This window comes from Pelodiscus sinensis, chromosome 13, assembly GCF_049634645.1.
Source record: "Pelodiscus sinensis isolate JC-2024 chromosome 13, ASM4963464v1, whole genome shotgun sequence".
NCBI classification, from domain to species: Eukaryota; Metazoa; Chordata; order Testudines; family Trionychidae; genus Pelodiscus; species Pelodiscus sinensis.
Genome location: NC_134723.1, coordinates 7,891,044 through 7,912,849, shown reverse-complemented (window position 1 = coordinate 7,912,849; position 21,806 = coordinate 7,891,044).

The following is a 21,806-nucleotide window of genomic DNA, read 5'->3' as shown; positions in this document are numbered from 1 at the left end:
CAATCAACACAACCAGACTGAGTTTGCTACATGGGCTTTTATGAAGCTAAATAACATGTATGACAATATACAGATTTCTCATTATTATAATGCATTTAATTTGTGATTTGATTATCACGTCTCCTTGCTATAAGTATAGCAAATGGTACTGTAGCACCAAAAGTCGCTTTCATGTAGATACGCTGTACAAAATCCAGCAAGCATCCCAGGATTTCTACTAAAACTGAGCTGATGGTTGGTTCCTGAAGTCTCATGATCTCGTGTGGAAGATGAAGATGGAGGATGGAGCAAAGCGAAGTGTAGGAAATGTCAGTGTTCCATAGTAATACACAGAGGGAAATCTTTAATCAGCTTCTGCTTTAGAACTGCAAGACACGTAAGTAGGGCTCTGTGTCCTGGCACCCAGCACAGAGTTTGTGGAAGTCATTGATTCTACGACTTTCCATGAATTCAACAGCAGCCAGAGTGGTTGATCCCAGAGCTGCCTAAGCACTTGGTTCTGGGACCTGCTGCTCAGGTGGCCACTGTTGGAGGGACCGTGGGGGCGGGCACCTGAGGTGGCGCTCAGCAATGGTCCTAGAGCAGTCAGAGCAGCTATGGTCCATGGCACCATGGTCCTGGAATAGCTGAGGTCTGCTGGCCTTGGCAGTAATTCCCATACAGCCAGACAGAACAATTGCAGTCCACAGCCCCTGAAGTGCTTCCCCCAACACCCGACCCACAGAAGCAGTCTCCCTCCCTTCCCCTGCAAGATTTAGTCAAAGGTATTTTTAGTATATTGAATTTTTGTTTATTGCCTGTGACCTGTCAGTGACTTTTCTAAAAATACCCAGGACTAAATCGCAGACTTGCTCATAAGTCCTTTATCAATTCTGCATGTATCCATCACACAAGAGATACACGCTGTGCCTGCATATATTTCACAGACTACATTTCAATGGGCCACGGAAACATTTTCTTCATGCTGTCTTTGTAAAATAGTGCACAATTCTCAGCCTTCTTCTTTCTGAAGCCCTCTCAGCATGCTACACATGAAGCAGTGCACAGCACAGAGACCCCACAACCCTCCCCCTGGCCGCAGGGACACACATGGTGGCAATGACAAGCCAGCAGCCATCCTAACCTTGCTGAGCTGCCAGCTACAGCACCCCCAGGGGCATTTTAAATCACTCGGGAAGCAGGTTGGGCCACAGGATGCACAGAGGAGCACATGGGGCAGCAGAGGCCTGGGGGATGCTGGTGGTAGCTGGGAGCAGCAGCACCCAGTGACCCCCATTTCCCCAGGAGCCATTGCTAGAGGGAGGTGCCCCCCAGGTGAGTGTGGCACTCCCCACACCTCCTTGTGCATTCTATGCCCTCCTGAGCCGGCAAACTCCCTCACAGAACCTGAAGCCCAAACCCTCGACTGCATCCACATTCCCTCAGAGAGCCTGCACCTCAAACTTCTTCTGTATCCCCATCCCCAAACTCCCTCCCAGGTCCCTATCTGCACCAAAGGCCCTCCAAAGCTCTACCATCACCCCTCCTGCACCCACACTCCCTCCCAGGGCCTTCCCTTCTCCTGTTTCCCTGACCCCTGCTCCAGTCTGGAGCCTGCACCCAGCACCCAAACTCCCGCTCAGACTTTACACCCTTTCCCCATCTAAACTCCTTCTCAGAGCCTTCTGAGAGGGAGGAGGGAGTTTGAGTGAGAGAGGGCTGTTGGCTCTAGGCAGTCTGGCTACCACCATATTTTTGTAAACCTAATATGTGAATGTTTTTTCCTTCAAGTACTAAGCCCACTATGCTTAGAACCATCCCATAGCAGTGACTGTAAACCTGCTCCTTTGTGTTACTCCTGCTCTAAACCAGTGGCTCTCAGCCTCTCCAGACAGCTGTAACCCAGAGGGTATGTCACACTCGCTCCCTAGTTCGACCAAAATTACTAAAGAAGTGGGGATTTAAATATCCCGCGCTTCATTAGCATGATCTCGCCGGCGTGTTACTCTGCTCAACAGCTGTTTCAAAAGTGAAAGTGCACACCGGGATGTGCTAGTTCGAACCAAACCCTTTGGTTCAAACTAACGTTACTCCTCAAAAAACCAAGGGGCTTGGGTCGAACTAACGTGTCCCAGGGCGCACTTTCACTTTCGAAACAGCTGTTGAGAGGAGTAATGCTGGCGAGATCATGCTAATGAAGCACGGGATATTTAAATCCCCGCTTCATTAGCAATTTCAATCACCTACATTTGCATCCCTAGTTCGAACTAGGGAGCAAGTATAGACGTACTGAGTCGAATTGGACTTGAGGTCCCCTACCTTTCACCTCACAGAAAAACCACTTGCTGACAAAATCAGATTTAAAAACACAACCATGTCTCAGCCCCCAGTACTAAAAAATTGGCTTATTTGTCTCACTTTGACCATATAAATATAAATACATTAAAATAGAAAAATTGTCCTTATATTGTGCAGGGGTGAAAGTAACTTACATTTCTTACAGTTATTGTCCTGTTTGGTCAGAGCAAGGGGTGGGGAGATTGTGATACAATAGTACCTGTAAGAAATTTAAGTGAGGCTGCGAGCGGGGGCTCATGGCAGAGGATTTGGGGGTGGGGGTGCAGCAATAAGGGTTGGGAGATCGAAGCGGGGCTCAGGGCAGGGGTTTGATAGGTGAGGAGAAGGTACAGGAGTCAGGAGGGGGGTCTCAGGACATAGGATTGGGGTGTGTGGAGTGCTGCAGGAGACAGGGCAAGAGGCCGGGATGTGTGCATGATGCAGGAGTTAGGGCTGGGGGTGTGAAAGGAAGGTGGAGGAGTCAGGGCAGGGAGTGTGGGGGGAGGCTCAGGGCAGGGGGCTGGGATGCATGTGTGTACAGGGGAATGGCGGGTGGAGTTAGTGCTGGGGAAGTCCCTGTGGCTGTCAGGTTACCTTTCCTGCCTGGTGGTTGGGTCCCTCACCTGCAGCTCCTGTTTGCTGCCAAGGGAACTGTGGGCTAGCTGTGTGGGGTCAAAGCTACAGACAAATAGATGATGTGGGTGTGAGAGAGACCCTCTGGCCTGGCGCTCCCTTCCCTGGCTCCTTCTCTGGGGCCGCCAGCAGCTGTGCATGTCATGGACTGCGTGTGCACTACTGAGAGCGGCAGCAGGACAGGTACGGACATACCAGGGGCCTGCTGGAAGGTACGTCCATGCGCATTTCCTACAGAGCACCCCCAGCTGGCCCCTTTCACAACTGCCTTCCTCACTCTTTCACCTGGGAGCCAGGCTGGGACAGCACACAGCAAGCTTCACCGCATGCTCCTATTTCATAGCACCCCAGCCTGCTCCCAACAGAGCGCCTCAGCCAGCTCTTGACAGAGTGGACCACCAGGGTGCCCTGCCTTAATTTCACCTCTACATTTCAGTGTATGGTATTATAGCAGTATAATCAAACCATTGTCCTGTTTGATTTGTCCTTTTCATATGTGTTCATTTTTTTTTATTGTATCCTTTGGTATATATGGTTGTGACAATTTTCTTCCACTATTTGATCTGAGGAAGTGGGTCTGGTCCACGAAAGCTCATCACCTAATAAACCATCTTGTTAGTCTTTAAAGTGCTCCATAGTCCTGTTTTTTGTTTCAGCTACACCAGACTAACACGGCTACATTGCTATCATTGCCTGTATGACATTTTAAGTTTGTACAGACTTTGCTATGATTTTTATAGAACCCTTTGTAAAACTAGGTAAATACCTAGATTAGCTAATGTACCCCCCTGGAAGACCTTTGGGTACCCCCAGCATATGCATACCCTGATTGAGAACCATGGATTTTAACTGCAACTGCCTTTCACAGACTTTAATATGCAGGGAGAAAGCTGTCTTTACTAGAACTACTACTTTATTTACTGTAAGGTGAGTTTTGTAAAAAACGGAACTGATCTTCCCAACCCTCAGCTGTGTCCTTCAAAAAACCTAAGCAACAAAAGAAGCTGTCAATCCATCCTGCAATATCACGATGTCACCAATCCTTCAACAATGCGATCTCCTAAAACCTTTGTTGGAAGACAAATCAAATTCTTTCTGTGGCTAAAACACTTTGCTGATGACACCCACTGAAAAACAAGTCACAAGGTGCAAATGATAATAAGATATACCACAAGCTTATAAATAATAGGAGGGATAAACGCCCCCTCCATACACCCCCCTGTGATCTGAAGGGAAGTTTTCACGCTGGTAGGAATGTTAAAAGAAAGCAAACATCTTGAAAAATGTAATGCTAAAAAATGCTTCCGTGAAGGTCCACTCCAGAAATGATCACCAGATCCCATTGGAATCTTTTTTGATTTCCTATTCTTATTCACTGGGGTCTGTCATCCTATTGATCAGTAAGATTTAGGGCAGGGGGGTCTCAACCTTCATTGCACTGTGACTCCTTTCTGACAACAAAAAATACTACATAACCCCAGGGAGAAGGCCAGGACCCAAGCCTAAACCCTGCCACCCCAGATGGGCAGGGAATCAAAGCCAAAGCCAGCACCTCACCTGGGCAGCAGAGCTTGGGCCTCAGCACATCTCACACCCATGCTGGCAACCCCATTAAAAATGGTTCACAATCCACCTTGGGATCTGACCCACAGTTTCAGAACTGCATGTGTAGCCTTCCTCTCACTAATTTCTACTCAGCTAATATTATAACTGAGGCACCTAGATTAGTACCATAAACAAGGAGCTGAAATCAGTCAAAGAAAGTAGTTAATGAACAATCCTTTGTATGTTGTCACAAAGGCAGACAGTGCTTTCAATTAATGAGCAAATTAATAAAAAACAAATATTTATTGTTAATGCATCAGCACTAATTAAAATAAATTATTTGCTTGCTGTTTATGGTGAGCATAGCTGTATTAGCTGATAATACAGCACCAGTTACAGAGGGTTTATAGGTAGAAAGGGTTACTGCAAACGAATACCATGTTGTGACAGCCATCATTCCCAGTTGCAGAAATAATGAGCAGTACATCGGGTTGTACATGGGGTTAGCAAATGTGCCTCATATGAAGTGTGTCACCATTCTAGCCACTTTGAAAAATATGAGCTTGTGAAACTGGATGTTTTAAAAACATGTTGAGAGAGAACAGAGAAGCCAGATCCTCACACCCTCTGCCAGCTGTTCAAGCAGCACAAGGCAGCCAACAAAACTGCTCAAGATGGATAGGCCTGCCATTGGAGAGGGCTGGGGGGAGAGCGGAGATCCTAAAGGTCCCAGGGTTCAGAGTGGTGACAGCCGGAGCCACGAGCCCTTTGGAATCACTGCCGGAGAGATGGAAGGAGCCTCGCACTTGAGCCGACCCTGAGGGCTAAAGACCGGGGGCAGGGCAGTGCTGCATGGTCTGGGTTGCACTGAGGGTATGTCTACACTACAGCGCTAATTCGAACTAAGCTAATTCGAACTAACGCATCTAGAACCAAAAACTAGTTCGAATTAGCGTTTTGCTAAGTCGAACTAGCGCGTCCACATTAAGTGGACCCTGAAGCGGGGTTAAGGATGGCCGGAAGCAGTGCTGGCAGGGCACCAGAGGAGGACTTAGAGTGTGGAGATGCTGTCTTAGGCTAGCCGAGGGCTGAGCTTAAAGGATCCCGACCCCCACTCCGGACAGACAGTTCTCAGGGGTGCCCTGCTTGCAAAGCAGTCCTGGCTTGGAGTGCCCTGAGTGCCCACACTGGGCACATCACACCACTCAGCCATCAGCCCGGCTGCACTTGCCGCAGGCTGCCATCTGGGGAGAGGGGGCAATTGGGGGCTGCAGGAGAGCTTCCACCCCCAGAAGCCTGCAGAGCCAGCCCAGTCCTCCCCATTGGGGGCTCGTACCCCATTCCTCCCTCACCTCCTTCCACTTACCCCTCCCTAGCCCCCCTTCCTGATGTACAAAATAAAGATAACGTGTCTTCCAAAATGGAATCTGTCTTTATTGAACAAAACTGGGGGAGACTGGGAAAAGGAGGTGGGAGAGGGGAAGAGAGAGGCTGGGAGAGGGGAGGGCAACTAAAATGATCAGGGGTTGGGAACAGGTCCCATATGAAGAGAAGCTAAAGAGACTGGGACTTTTCAGCTTGGAAAAGAGGAGACGGAGGGGGGACAGGATAGAGGTCTCTAAAAGCAGGAGTTGGGTGGAGAGGGTGCATACAGAAAAGTTCTTCATTAGTTCCCATAAAGAAGGACTAGAGGACACCAAAGGAAAGGAATGGGTAGCAGGCTTCAAACTAGTAACAGAAAGTTGTTCTTCACAAAGCAAAGAGTCAACCTGTGGAACTCCTTGCTGCAGGAGGCTGTGAAGGCTACAACTAGAACAGAGTTTAAAGGGACGTGAGATCAAGTCATGGAGGTTGGGTCCATGGAGTGGTATTAGCCAGGGGGTAGGAGTGGTGTCCCTGCCCAAGGTTTGTGGAAGGCTGGAGATGGATGGCACGAGACAAATGGCTTGGTCACTGTCTTCGGTCCATCCCCTCCAAGGTCCCTAGGGTTGGCCGCTGTCGGCAGACAGGCTACTGGGCTAGATGGACCTTTGGTCTGACCCAGGATGCCCACTGTAAGCTCAGGGCTCAGAGTCGGGGGTCTCAGTGGACTCCCTTGATTCTCTTGCACACCTGCTCCTGGGTGGCCAGGCTGGCAGCTATCCTGCCCAAGCCAGCCGCTTTCCTGTGCCTAGTGTGGAGATCGTGGACGAGGTCCACGATGTCCGCACTAGCCCAGGCGGGTGCCCGCCTCTTGCAGTCCCGGGCAAGCTCCTGGGAGCCGCCAGCCTGGTCCCGGGAAGAGGGGGAGGGCTGGGGGGCATCGGGTGGGTGGCTCGATCCGTGCCAAGTGCAGGGTCTGCTGGCTGGGTGCTGGCAGGCTTGCACCTGGCACAGGCACCGTAGCCAGCCCGTGCCCCTTTAAGGGGCCCAGGTCCGGGAGGGGGGCAGTAGAGTTTCCCTGGTGTTTGCCAGAGTGGTCACCAGGGAAAGCTGGGGAGGGCTAACCTCCCACTAGTTCGAATTAAGGGGCTACACACCCCTTAATTCGAACTAGCTAGTTCGAACTAGGCTTAATCCTTGTGGAATGAGGATTACCTAGTTCAAACTAAGTGCTCCGTTAGTTCGATTCAAATTCGAACTAACGGAGCGCTAGTGTAGTACCTATGAAAGTTAGTTCGAACTAACTTTGTAGTGTAGACATACCCTGAGGGCTGGCTGCCGTGCTCCTCATTGCCCAGGGGCCCAGAAATGCTGTGGCCCCTCCTGAAGAAGGACCAGAAAGGTTGGAGGGTCCCAGAGCCTGGACTGCAACCCAAGCCCTAATATCTTCCCTTAAATTGAACAGCCCCTCAAGTTAACTCAAGTTAACTGGGGCTTTTAATTGCAGTGTAGACATATCCTTAGGGTCTATAGCAAAGTCTTTGAATCAGATTAGGTTTGTCTTCTAGTATTTCAGAGGGCAACTGCCACCCACTGTAGGCTGCCTAATTTCTCTACTGCAGCCTGCCTGGCTTCTACTTCTTTTTCTCTTCTGAATTCTGGCTCCTATTTTATATCACTCACATCCTAGAGAGAAGAATGACAGTCTCCCAGACTGTCCATGAAAGGGATAGCACCCTTTTCTCCATGCACTCTTTCACAAGCATCTATATTTGGAATCTCAGCAAAGATATCACGAGCTAGAGGAGCATGGAGCCTGATAAACACCTTAACACCAAAGGTACAGATCCCACTGAACGTGAGTGTTGATACCCAATGGAAACTGCACTGTTACTGCTCATGCAGCAATTGTTCTTCAACTTTATGTCAGTGGAAGGTACGAGGCTTCCAGGCTCTTATTACAGCAGCTTCTATGTAGTAAATCCAGGTATTAATTATATGAATAAGGAGTTAACAAATTAAATCAGTGAATTAAAACTATGTGGATTACTGCTGGAGTCATCAGCTATCTATTAGCCCTACAATTAATCTTGTGACAACTTAAGATATATATTATCAAAGCAATAAATCTAATAATGGAGCACACAGAAATGCAATGTCCTCTTTAAAAATATATAAATGAGAAAATTGGAAAATGTGAAGCCAGAAACAAATTAAACAAAATCCTATTTTTGGTCAAATTAGTCCCTCTTTTTATTAAAATGACACTTGTAATATAGCAATTTACTGCTAATAGTGCCACTTCAATTATTCCATATAATAAAAAAATTAAATGAAATGTCTGTATTACAATCTGACCAAATTAATTGAATTTATTATGCAGCGTTACGTAGAGGTTTATTATTATTACTATTTTTAATAATAATAATAATAATAAACATGTGAAAAGATGGGGTAAAAACATCAAATATTGGGTAACTACAGCAGTAATATCATATTCTGGTCAATTCATTAATCCTATTTAGTGTCACACATTAACTATGTTGCTCACAAAAAAAATGTATTTGTGAGAAGACATTTTCTGAATGCAATTGATTTCTTAGACCCCATAGTATTATTCACTCGGTTTCCAAAGAAACTACAGAACACTAAGACTCCTTTACATTGTACTAAAAGTATAGTTTCATTCAAGCATCTCAAAGGAGCATTGCTTATGTTAATTAACCCTCTACATCAATAGGACAAATATTGCACTTATTTCACTGAGGGATAAAATGACATAAGCAATTCATAGATTAAACCAGGTGTCCTAGGTAGCACAAAGTTAGCAATACAGACAGAACAATAATTTTGACTTTGAGTTCCTTTCTGTAACTTCCTGAAAAGCAATACAATCACTTAAAGACACTACCAGAATTCTCTATCTTTGCATATAGTTTTTGACTCTCCAACTGCAAAAAACTAGAGTGCCTGCAATTAAAAATAATGTAAAAAATTACAAATACTTTGCTATTATTCCATGCTTTCAAATGTAGTATTTTATATTTGATAATCTATTGGTTGGTATTAGTGACTTTAAATGGTAACAAGTGTGCTATTTTGGCTGTGAAGTCATTCTTTTCAAGGACTGTATCATCTTTCTGGGTCAAACCCAGGCATTTTTCCAGCCTTTAAATTGCTACAGAGGAAGACCACTGTAAGAAGGCCATATCAGTGGTTTGAATCTGTACATCATGCAGTTTGACTATCGTGGGGAGTTTCTTTTCACCCAATTAGCAAAAGAAATTCCCAAACGTGAATAACATGAGTAGTAAGTCCAAAAGAGTACCCTAATTGTGCAAGTGAATGTTTCAGTCACATGAATTGAGCAAGAACTCAAGATTACCAGAAACAATGAAATGTATTTAATAAGACTATGGCTAAACTACAGGCGTCTTGTGCAAGAAGCTTTTTTTGGAAGAGATCTTCTGAAAAAACTTCTTGCACAAGACAGCGTCCACTGCAAAAGCATATCAAAAAAGTGATGCACTTTTTTTAAAGATAGCATATAGACAGTCTGGACGCTATCTCACATGTAAGCAGTGATTGCTATGGACAGAATGGCACCTGTGCTTTTTCCTCTTCCCTCTTCGTCCAAAAACACTCTCTCTTCCCCATCCACAGATGCCTTCTTGCAAAAGAGCTCTTACACAAAAAGGCGTTCTTTCTTGTGGAATGAGGCTTACCAATACCGCAAAAAACCCTTAGTTCTTTCGATTTACTTGCAGAAGAACACAATTGCAGTGTGGATGTTCCTCAAGTTTTGTTGGAAAAATGGCTGTTTTTCCAACAAAACTCTGTAGTGTAGACCTAGCCTAAGAGAGGGGGTTGTTGGGCAGAATTCATAGACTGAAACCCCCTCTTTTCAAAACATACCATAATCTTCTTAAACTTGAATGCTTTCTCCCTTTCTCCTCCATTCAAAAGGAGGCTACATAAAGCTATGAATGTTTTATATGTACAAGTAAAAAAGGCAATTAAGATGTGGGTAGAAGAGGTATGTCTGAGGGAGACTGTCCGTGTGATCAGTGTTGTATTACATATGCAGACAAAACAATAGAATATTAGGAAATCAGAAGAATGGAGTCAAAAGCAGCGATGGGACAATGTAATTCTTTGACATAATCTTTGCATGCCTGTAAAGCTTGAAACACCGTTCCTTGTATAGACTTGTATATGTATATTGATGGACTTTGACCATGTAAATATGAAAGACTGGATCCATAATGATTATGGGGATTAAGATTATTAGTGTGTAGAGCATAAGTGGGGTCAGGATTAAATATTCCAGTTGATGGTATCTCAGGTCAAATTAACTATTTTGCCACTATTTCCCTCAAAGTTTCCAAAAAGATAATATCTTTGGGGAAAAATAACTTGCTTGGAGTATATCTCATGCTTGATAGAGGATGAAATCTACTGAGGTATGTGATATTCTGCAGGCTTTATAATACCAATTTTATATATCTGCATTGCAGATGGAGAATGACAAAAAAAATCCCCCCAAAACCCAGTATTACTTTGAATAGAATGTTAGAATTACGAAGTATAACTACTGTGACAGGCACAGCTAAGCTGGCTACACAATTACAATAATAAACTGGCATATTACGTTAAAAAATTATATTCAAGCTTATAAAAGGAAATACACATTGATTAAAAATTAATTAAGCCGTGGAACTCATTGTCACAGGAAGTCAATAAAACCAAGAACTGAGCAAGATTTGAAAAGCGATGGGATGTGTATGTTCAGGACTTAAGCCAACCTCTTTAAAAGACAAAGGTGAATCCTATGTGATGGGACAAATTACCCCATATCTGCCTACTGCAGGGGTTGTACACGATCTTCTGCAAAATCTGATCCTGATCATTGTGGGAGGCAAATTGATAGGTTAGAGGAACCACTGTTCTAATCCTGCATGGCAATTCCTGTGTTATTATAGTATGTGGAAAAGTGAGTGATATGTCTGGTACATACCAAAAATGCCTAGCAGCCTGAGAATTGTACAGTGTAGAATACCATAAGATATCATTTGCAGTTCTCTTGAGTTTTGATAAGGTATTTTTTCTGCATAAGGATTTTAAGAAGACATTTTTATTGGTGCTTCCAGTTAGCTAGCACCATATTTTAAGAACCTTAAGTCAAATTTCCAAGGTCACGAGCTTTGTGGATTTGAGAACTGTGTAATTGTTCATAAACTTTAACTGGGTTGAAAACCCTTTTTTATCTATACCTAGATAAAAATCTGCTAGATGACCAATTAATACTGAATAGAAGATGCTGATTATCTGTTCATGAATAGTGGGGTAGCAGACTGGCAAATCCTCTAGAGAAGAATTAAAATTCTACATAAATATATTAGAAGGGCAGTAATGGACCATAGCTTCCATAAGTAACTAACCCGAATGTCTGATTGGCCTGAATATAGTGCTCATTAACCACTGGCAATTTATTGCCGATCCTAATGTTTTTAATGATTCCATGAAGGAATAAAACAGTAGACTGGCCAACTATACCCTTAACAAATGTATTCTAATCATTTTGGTTACTAGTAGTAAACTGGGCTTGGCTCTCTTCTTCTCTTTACACACCTCCCTTTGGAAAATAGGCAGGCAGAAGACTATGTCTTGAATAGCAGAATAATAGTCCCATATCAAACACTATATGTCACCACTTCACTTCCTAGATTTTGCATCAATTTATAGCACAGATAGAAAAATAGAGTGAATAAGAAATATTAGAAAGAAGCAAAAAAGTACAAGACAAGTCAATGGCATCTACTAGTAAAAGGAGGGGGCACAGTGGCTTTCTCTGGTTCTATTTTCTTCCCTGAAAGTAACTTGCCATGTAATCCTGGGCCAGACGAATGGTGTATCCACTTTGGTTGCCTCAGAGCAGTGTTTTGAGTGTTCTCTTTACACACCTCCCTTTGGAAAATAGGCAGGCAGAAGACTATGTCTTGAATAGCAGAATAATAGTCCCATATCAAACACTATATGTCACCACTTCACTTCCTAGATTTTGCATCAATTTATAGCACAGATAGAAAAATAGAGTGAATAAGAAATATTAGAAAGAAGCAAAAAAGTACAAGACAAGTCAATGGCATCTACTAGTAAAAGGAGGGGGCACAGTGGCTTTCTCTGGTTCTATTTTCTTCCCTGAAAGTAACTTGCCATGTAATCCTGGGCCAGACGAATGGTGTATCCACTTTGGTTGCCTCAGAGCAGTGTTTTGAGCATTAATTTAGATTTGTAAAACAAGCCAGCCTTGAATGAAAGCTGTCATGTTCGAAGTTCAACATAAGCCACTATTTATATTACATGTTTAAAACGTTTTCACCACTAGCTCTAATTACTTAACCTTGATTATTAATTAGATTAAATATTGCTGTTTTTCATCCAAGTAACAAGTTATGGGAATAGTGTACAAACTTAATTTTTCAATTAACTCTCCCCCTGAAGGATGTATCTAAAATAGTAGCTTATTCAAAGCAAATAATTTTAATCTTTCTGCTATACTAGTCCAGTTTTATATTATCTACATTCAATAACAGGAAAAAAAAACTCTAAGCTTATATTAAAATTGAATACTAAACATTTCCTCCCCACCCCCCAGTAGTTTTACAAGACAATGGCCCAATGCTATGTGGTCTTCATGAACACAATGGCAATTGATGATACTCATCATTTGACAGGATGCACTTCACTGCATCAGGTCTTGAAGTGTGATTGCTAATAAGTGACTCATTTACAGTGGCTCCTTATCAGTCATCTCTATGGACACCTGCAGCTCATGATGAATGAGGCAATTAATTGCTGGAGAGAAACACAATAGTTATGCATGGCAGGGAAGCTTATTTGAATTTTGGAAACATTATTTCCAATGAAACAAAAGAGAAGCGTGTGAGTGGGTGGTCTCCTTTTTAAGCCTAGACAGCATGACTCTTTTTAAGATACAACCTAAATTAGTAGAGTTGTCAGGTTGTGTGTCTCACAGGGACACTGCCTACTATACAGTGTAAAACAACACACTGACGAGAAAGAAAAAAAAGTACTCCTCCTGCAAACCCTGTATCCAGACCTGTCCAGTGTATCTCATAAAGAATGAGTTGAACTTCACTTCTGGTAAATTTTATGGTCTTGGAGGCTCTGATTTTCAGTAACATCTCTAGAATCTCCATATAATTTTATTGATAAATCCGTCATGGAAGCCATTCAGATGTAAAATTAAAAGCCCTTTGTTATAATCCATAAGACAGGCCCTATTCCCCAGCAGCTAAAATGGCCATCTCAACAGGGGGAATTAAAGCCCACTAATTCCTTAATTGCAAAATGGGGGAATATGACAATGTACAGGCTGGTATTCTGACATCCTATGCCAGAACACATGACCTCAGACCTGCTTGGTAAAAGGAAGGAACGGGATCTCCAATGCAGTGAGGAGAAGGGGGAGAAAAGTGCATTGTTATTAAATTCTGACTGTAGCAACACTAAAACGAAGTAGCAAGCTTTTAAGGGTGCTTCATCCAAAGGTATCCATCCAAAGTAAACATAAGTTACTCATCCAAAGTAAACATCCCTGATATCTGCAAGTGGGTTCCAAATAAAGTGCCCAACTTTTTGTTTTCAAAAAATTGTTTCTTTATTGTACACACCTCAATGTGTATTCCTTCATTCATCTTCTGCAGTAAGTGACCCCCACATCTTAAATGTCATCTTAGCTACACAAACTTAGGAATAGTAATAGAAATGTAGCCGTGTTAGTCTGGTGTAGCTGAAGCAAAATGCAGGTCCACTTCCTGGACACCACAGTAAAAATCAACAATGGAAAATTAGACACCACTCTCTACAGAAAACCCACTGACTCATACAGTTACCTACATGCTTCCAGCTCACATCCAGAACACACCATACGATCCATCATCTATAGCCAAGCCCTTCGATACAACCGCATCTGCTCTAATCCCACTGACAGAGACCAGAAGCATCAGGATCTCTACCAAGCATTTATAAATCTCAACTACCCACCCGGAGAAATAAAAAAGCAAATTGAAAGAGACAGACAAATACCTAGAAACCATCTACTTCAAGACAGCCCCAAGAAAACCAACAATAGAACACCACTTGTCATCACCTACGACCCCCAACTTAAAGCTGTCCAACACATTATTAATAAACTACAGCCTATACTGGAACAGGATACCATACTCCAAGAGGCTCTGGGAGACAGACCCATAGTCTCCTATAGACAACCACCTAACCTCAAGATGATTCTTACCAACAACCACAGGACATACCACACTAATACCAACCCTGGTACCTTCCCTTGCAACAAACCCCGTTGCCAGCTTTATCCACATATTCATTCTGCTGATACCATTATTGGACCTAACCAAGTGAGTTATAAGATCAAGAACACATATTCCTGCGCATCCAGAAATATAATTTATGCTATTATGTGCCGAAAGTGTCCGTCTGCTATGTACATTGGACATAAGTCTCAGACACTTCGCCAAAGGATTAATGCCCACAAAACAGATATCAGACAAGATCACAAAGAAAAAACTATTTCTTGCCATTTCAACCAGAAAGGACACTGTCTCAATGACTTAACCACCTGCATTCTGCTACAAAGACCTTTTACATCTGCACTTGAAAGGGAATCTTCTGAACTGTCATTCATGTTAAAATTCGGCACTCTCCGGGGGGGATTGAACAAAGACCCCAACTACCTTACCCATTACCAAGATAGCTTCCCCAATTATCATCTCTAATACCATTAGCTCACAGACATCTAACTTTCCCCACCTCTAATATCATTAACTCACAGACACTTACCTTCCTTCCTCCCGCCCCCTTCCGTTCTGAAAAGTGATTTGTCCTTTTCATATGTGTTCATTTTTTTTAATTGTATCCTTTCGTATATATGGTTGTGACTATTTTCTTCCACTATTTGATCTGAAGAAGTGGGTCTGGCCCACGAAAGCTCATCATCTAATAAACCATCTTGTTAGTCTTTAAAGTGCTACATAGTCCTGCATTGTCCTAGGAACAGATTCTTAAACAACTTAATTTCTCCATTATAATGCCCCTTTCAAGAAGAAGGGATGTTGCACTCACTTCAGGATGATTAAAATTTACCCTGCTAGTATCAGGAGGTTAACCAAGACCAACTATGATGCTGAAGTAAAGGGAAAACCTCAGATACCCTAATAAGCGACACCTTTTTAAATGGCAGCAGCTGTATGTGTATCTATTTATAACCAACAGAGATGTATCATTAAATTCACCCTCCCACTTTCTTCTTCTTAGGTTGCTTTTGTTCATTTTCCTTGACTGCATTAATAGAAATAACTACTGTATACTGTGTATATTCAAGAGCCCTATTATTTTCTTACTTCTTTTACAATGGCATATTGTACAGCACCTTCAATTACCAAGAGAGCCTATAAAAACCTCCTGTTCCTTTCCAATTTATAATTCTGGCCTTGGGAACGCTAAGAACTAACACCAAATGACATGACTGGAAGCAGTTTCAGAATTCTGTATTGGGGATGCTGGCAAACTGAGCCAAGTTGCTTAAGCTTAGCTGTTTTTCAAAGGCATATTAATTTAAATAACCCAGAAATGGAATTCTAATTTCTCCTAATGAGGGACAGGAAATATGCGCTGATTTTTATCGCTAAAATCAGCTGCAGGTTAGAATTTACTGAAGATAACACGTATACATGATAAGCTCATCATAGAAGGAAAATGATTATTGATAAAGATTAATGGCAAGTAATTTCCTGATTTTTCTTGTGAGGCCATTTTGATTCTCGTTAGTACAAACGCTTCTATGTATACAAGGGAACATAAACACACTGTAACTGCAATCACTGGCTCAGAGCATCCAAGGCTAAGCTGTCCACAGGGTTATATAGCTTCCCATTAAGCCTCTTGCCCCAATCCCTGAAGCTTCTTGGGATAGCACAGAGCTGCTGTGGATGGTCAGGGGTACCCCTCTCTACTGGTCCCAGCATTGAGCTGCCATGGCCTCATTAGCCCCTGCTGCTCCTCACTAGCTCTAGACCTCAGCTCCACCTTGAGCCCACCCCACCCCAGAGCACCTTCCTTCACCCCAACCCTCAGCCCAGACCCTGTACCCATTCCTGCATCCCAAACCTGCAGCCACCTCCTGCACCACAGACCCCTCATCCCCAGTTCCCCCCCAACCAGTGCCTGCACCCTTAGCCAGAGCCCTTGCACCTTAACCCTCTGTCCCAGCCCAGAATCCCTCAACACTAGCTCACCTAGAGCCCACAACCCCAGCAAGAGCCCTCACACTCCTGCACCCCAGCTCTCTGCCCCAGTCCTCAGCCCCCTCCCTCACTTGGGTTCTTGACCCCACCACATGAATTTTGTTATGTGCGCCAATATGAAGGTGATGTATTGCACATCACTTCCGTATCACACATCACCTCCACATTGGCGCACATAAGAAAATTCACTCCACTCAAGGGTGGGGAAAATTAGAGAGAACACTGATCCAAGATGATGTTACATTGCTAACTTAACCTTGAGGAGCAATGTCTGATTGAGTAGGTTACAGTATGTCATTCAGGGTACGTCTACACTGCACGGCTATTTCGAAATAAGATATTCTGAGTTATTCCGAAATACCTTGTTTTGAAATAGCATGTCTGCATTTCAGGGAGGCCTCAAATTACTCCAAGGCAGGCTTCCCTAACGTAGACATGCTATCTTAATTTAGAGCCCCGGGAGGCACTGGGGAGAAGTAACTAAACTTAGAATGGCCCTGGGGAGGGGCTAATTCGAAATAGCCCCTATGAAGCATCTACACACGCCTTATTTTGAAATAGCTATTTCAGAATAGGCATTATTCTTCACAGAATGAGGTTTACAGATTTTGGAATAAGCCATCAATTATTTCGAAATTATTTCCAAATAACAGAATGACTGTGTAGACACTTGTATTGTTATTTCGAAATAACGCTAGTTATCTCAAAATAACGATGCAGTGTAGACACACCCTCAGATGCTCCTGGTGACACTAAGTACTATACTTGAAAAAAAGTGAGTGAGAGGGATAGAATGAGGAACTGGTAAAACCTTCACATAGAAAAGTATTCATTGCCCTGACCAAAGTACTTGATAGTTTGGTGTCACAGCACTTTTTCTTCTACACTGCAATATGGAAGATAGTGAAACCAATAACACTAGAACAGGGACCGTGCATAGAACGGTTAGTTCCTATCAATATTAAGGTTTTCCCACATATCCAAGCCCAAGAAGGTCTTTGAATCATCGTCATCTTTCAGAATCTGCTGGAAATAATGTCATGCCTTCAGGGTATTTTGCGCCATATAGAGTGTGTTAAAGCAGTGACTGATGTTACCTTGGTAGAGGGTCTGGTCATCTGATATTGTGTTAGGTGCCTATGAAATAAATTCCAGATCTTAATCTCAGTTATTTTTCACACCCGCTTCCAAGATTGATATTACTGCTCCAACCACAACAAAATGTGTATGCCACATCTGTCATGTGTCCATGAGGAGGGGAGGATGTCAGAGATGATAATCAATATAGTGTTGTTTTTCTTTCTTCTAAACATATTTCAATCAGTCACAATAAAGTAGAATAGAATTCAATTTGACCATCCAAAACCAAGCCTTCCCTTTAGTGAAGGTCTAATTCTTGAAGCATCCTCCTGGCATCAGAAATTTGATTGCTGAAGTACTTGTTGGTTGTTGCATGCACTTCATATAAAATTTTGAATTCAACATTGAAATTCATTTCTACTTGTCAACAATTGCCTCTCCAATATATATATATGTAAAAGGACAATTTCTTCTAGTAGAGGAATGCAGCAAAGCATCTTCTGAGCTCCTAATATGTCACGATTTGTATTGGACATGTAGAATGGGAACAACTGTGGGAAGTAAATATAAAGGCCCCTGAGTGAGTGTTGATTTTGCAAAAGATAGGTAATTCTGTGTGTGTAAAGTGAGTGTGATTTATGCAAATACACAAGAGATTTACATCAATTCACCTGCCAGTTGAATTGCCTTTAATTAGGAGCTTTCAACTTCAGTAGTGATATGATGTCTTATCACTGTAATTCTCTCTAGCATATTTGATGATGAATATTACCATATATGTCCTGTAAATTAGCATCTGCAGTTCTACAAAACTAGATCTAAAGTCTGTGTCTAAATTTGTCTGGATGTTCTATTTCCATACATCGATAATACATTAAAACCACCAAATGCATGAGTCACAGCAAAATAAATCATTAGAAAGCCTAGTGACTTTATTCAGGCATATGTCCATACTCATTCAGCAAGAGCTGTTTGTTGTATATAAAGATAGGGGTACGAAACATATATGATGAAAAAATACTTTACTAAAAACCACATATATGGAGGGGAGGCATAGGGAGTGATGATGCTGAGATTAAAAGCAACCAACTCTTCATTGCAGATTTAGCCTAAACTCTTAGGGTACGTCTAGACTACATGCTCTGTCGATGGAGCCATGTAAAGTAGTTTACTCGGCATAGTCAAAGAAGCGGGGATTTAAATAATCCCTGCTTCATTAAAATAAAAATGAAGCTGATCCAGCACAGCGCGGTGGCCATTTTTATTTTAATGAAGCAGGGATTATTTAAATCCCCACTTCTTTGACTATGCCGAGTAAACTACTTTACATGGCTCCGTCGACGGAGCCATGTAGTCTAGACGTACCCTTAGATCAGTGTTGTCCTGAGCTCTGTCCCCACTCTTCAAAATACCCCCCCCTCTCACTTTAGTATGGTGGTGCTTTAAATGCACCTTAGCTACCTCAGGTAAGGGAATTATTATAACCCAGATGCTGCTTTCACTCAGGCCGATAACGTGCCCAGGTTGCAGTGCAGAAGCAAACTAAAGCACTCAAGTGCAGAGTCTTCCGATGCCTTCCCACAATTCTCTCCTGGGCCCGGGCCCAGTGCCATGCACCTCTATATTGTAAATCAATCTTCACAGCAGCAAGACTCAGAGCGCACACCAACTGCCTTGAACTTGTGTGGCTTGCAACAAAGGGCTGCAAATAGCAGTGTAGATTCCTGATAGGACTGAAACCTGAGTTCAGTGACCCTCCATTCTCACAAGGTGTCAGAGCCCAATTTGCAGCCCAAGAAGAAATGTCTACAGAGCTGTTTTTAGCACTGTAACATAAACTCTGCCAGCCTAAGTCAGTTCACCTGGGCTCGGAGATTCAGTGCTGTGTTTTGGGGTTTTTGCAGGTAGACATATCTGAATTCTCCCATAAGAGAGAGTCAGAGATTGGCTTTGCTTACTGTAGCTCAGGAGGGGATAACCCTTTTTGGGCTGGGGGCCACTTCCCCACAGAAAAATCAGTTTGGGGGGGAGGGTTGCACACAAGTGAGAAGTAAAAAGAAAAAAAAACCACCACCCCATCCCCAAAACACAAATGCTCACTGACCGTGGTCCCTGACTGAGAAGGAGAAAGACACTCCTCACATTTCCCTCACACACCAGAGCCTGTAGATTTTGTATGCTCCAGCCCTGGGGAAGCCCTGAGCTTTGAGGGCCAGATGCAGGCAAGATGGTGGCCACATCTGGCCCCTGGGCGTGAGGCTCCTCCCCCCTGCTCTTGCTGACAAAACTCAGAAGTTCTGTGACACATCAGTGAGTTCAGCATCAGTGAGGGCACAGTAACTCAGATAGGGACTTTCAGTGTGGCTGCTCACAAGCTGAGTAGGGTAATCCAGGTGCTGACCACCTGCATTAAGCAACGTGTCTATTGCAAAGTGAACAATACAGGCACCAATACCTCAGGAACATTAGAAATAAAGGAGAACAACTTGATATGTATGGCTTCATTAACAACAGTCAAAAGTGTCCCATGCCCCCAAGACAAACATCTGAGGCTGAACCAAGTAGCGCTGAAGTGTGATCTCCTAAAATATTTTGTATTTAAATGTTATTGAAGGTGCTGAATATCCCAAACAAACAGTGGGATGTATGCCAGGTCCAGACATCTCATGACAACCCTGAAATCTCTCTCCTATTTATATCACAGCTATTGACATTGAACAGGACCCAACATGAAGGCTAACAAGGAACTGTTGACCAGAGTTAAGAAAAGAAGGAATATGGAATATGGAATGAAACACTTGGCTGTCTGCCTGTTTCAGGCTGAAATACAAATTACCCCGCTGCTTTCTCAAATCTGAAGACTAACACCTTCTGTTTGACCACACATAGGCTTGGCAAATGAAGCTAACTTCCTTCTGGGAACTGGGCAGAAAGAAGCAATGCATTGCACATAGTTGTCCTCTGATAGCTGATCAGTGGTTTACCTTGTTAACTATTGACCTAGGTTGGCATCAAACCAGTGATTAAAGCTTCACGTCTGGTTAACAACCTCTTGAGCCATTCTGTCCCTGCTTACAATACTGTCTGAATACTGAATGAATCTGGGCAGTGAAATTGTCAACACATATTTTCTGATGTGTGCTTGCTTTTGTAGAGAATACAGGTGGAAGTAGTAGAAACAGGCCCATCACACAATAGCTGTAATTATCTACTGTGATAGTCTAGTTAGACTAACATAGCAAATGTGAGAGACAAATTAGGATCACTGCGTACTTCAGATTTTATTGAACTAAATATACACCTTAGGAGGTCATCATGTCAAAATGCAATTGTTTATATTATCAAGGGATGATTTGAAATTTCTCTGGGAGGAAGTGTTATGCTAATATAATTCCTCCAATTATCATTCCTTGGAAGTTGTGGTCTAAGGACGTTTGACCTCACTCCGGCTCCTATCAATGTAGGCTGGGACTTGGCCACAACCAGGACCCCAATCAAAGTAGTGTGGGGGAAGACAGGACCTCCGCACAGGCATTGATACCTGCTGGGTCATGTGGTTTTTGCCACTGCCATCCCCCTACATGTTGCAAGAGAGATTTCCAGTGGGGGTGGGGCTGAAAGTTGGGATTTTTTCTGTGAATTCCAGCAAATCCCCCTCCCCTCTGGTGTTGGATAAGGCTCAGCTGCAGGGGGAAGGGAAAATAGAAGGCACAGGATGTGGTGGGCTGTGTGGCACAGGCTGTGGGGGAGAGGGGACACTGAAATGCAGCCGACAGAGCCGTCTCCAGTGCACAGACAGGAAAAAAAAAGAATCCCATGCATGGCTCCTATGACATCTCCGGCCAGCCCTAGCCCAGCCTGGGACATTCCCACTTCCACCTCTCCCACAAGGGCTATAAATAGAGGAAGTTGGCTACTGAAAATTTTGCAGTATTAATTTTCTTTTTATTTGACTGCATATTAAATAAACATTTTAAAGTCATACACCTTGCTAATTATCCCTTGGTATTCTTTCTTCTGTAACATTTAAAAATATATATAAGATATTTGTTAATAACTTAGATGCCACGGTAGCACATATCCAAACAAGTGCCCATGACCTAAGTATTGGCGCACAAGACAAAACTCACTTCTCTTGTGGAAGGAAAAACTTAGAGGGAACACAGGTCAGGCTGCCACCCACGTCTACTTTCTCTACCAATTCCTCTCTTTGTGAGGAGCAGGTTGAGTGGCACATGGCATCAATTGCAGAGGAGAGAACTAACATTGATTGAACATTTGACTTTTCATCCATTGCTACACCATAGGAAGGTCCATATAATCACCAGTTAGAATCAATGAAATCTGAGGCAAGCAGACACTTAGATTTTTCCTGCTAAAACCTTTGCTTGACCTTAACCAAAAATTCTGATCTTAGAAAGTTCACTAATTGGGCCGGATTGTGATTATTATGTGATGGTTTATTGAGCAAAGGTTGTACATATCCTTCCTTAACTGTTTTCAGCATGCTGTCCTAAAAAACCCATG